Genomic DNA, 935 nt, shown 5'->3' on the forward strand with positions numbered 1-935 from the left:
TTGCAGAAGTTGTGTCCACATGGTGTGCTGACAGGATCAGTGAACACATCCAGACAGATGGAGCACAGAAACTGATCTTCAGATGGCAGATAGTTTGCAGCAGCCATATCTACACATAGGGTGAAAGAAAAAAAACATACAAACACTCATTTTACAATTTTATTTTTTTTAAACTGACAGGAATGTTATTACTGTTCCTTTAAGTTTCATATATGATATTGGGTAATGTAACATTTATTCATACATGCTGTGTTTTGACCTGCACTGAGCTGTGAGCAACTGCAATCACTTAAGTCGTGCTGATGAACTCACCAAACTGGTAAAACAGCACAGAATATGTTCACATCTTGTTGTGTAGATCAGTTTATATTTAAGCAAAGCATCACACTTCCTCCACCTGCTTCACATTAAAAGCCTCCTGCTGGTTCTCTGTTAGAGGCTTTTATTGTGAAACAACTAGAGGAAGTACAGAAAGCAGTATGTAGGAAGTGATCAGTTAAAGTGACCTGACACACAGAGACTGTTTAAAGCTGTTAAAGTGAGCTACTGTGCAGTGGGTCTGTGGACAAACAGCCACAGTTATATTGTTATCAGTTTCATAAGTATGAAGAGAAAAGAGTGGAACTTGCTGTCTGAGTGTAGCTGAAGTTTAGTGTTAGTCCTGGTTGTTGAAAGTGTAAATATGATCAGCTGTACTCACCAGTGTTGGGCAGAGACTCTGCNAGTGGAACTTGCTGTCTGAGTGTAGCTGAAGTTTAGTGTTAGTCCTGGTTGTTGAAAGTGTAAATATGATCAGCTGTACTCACCAGTGTTGGGCAGAGACTCTGCTGTGTTGTTGACAAAGACCTGATGAAGTCAGTGTGAATTTTCTTTCAGAGAGAAACAGAGACTTGTCTCCACTGCAGCGTGGCTCACACTCTGACTAACTTTACTTT

General features: G+C 40.1%; 1 protein-coding gene across 3 annotated transcripts in view; it reads right to left on the minus strand.

The window, feature by feature from the left end:
* The window catches only part of LOC126389833 (E3 ubiquitin-protein ligase TRIM21-like), a 9,459-nt gene extending 8,530 nt beyond the window's left edge, over positions 1-929 (minus strand). For 2 of the 3 annotated variants that reach the window (XM_050043766.1, XM_050043765.1), the window contains exon 1: positions 807-929. The gene's annotated coding sequence lies outside the window, so the exon portion shown is untranslated. Of the gene's footprint in view, positions 110-806 lie in introns of all 3 variants that reach the window. The other variant, XR_007569899.1, reaches the window with a different exon arrangement.
* Positions 930-935: the final 6 nt, after the last annotated feature.

This window comes from Epinephelus moara, chromosome 5 (genome assembly GCF_006386435.1).
Source record: "Epinephelus moara isolate mb chromosome 5, YSFRI_EMoa_1.0, whole genome shotgun sequence".
Taxonomy (NCBI): domain Eukaryota; kingdom Metazoa; phylum Chordata; class Actinopteri; order Perciformes; family Serranidae; genus Epinephelus; species Epinephelus moara.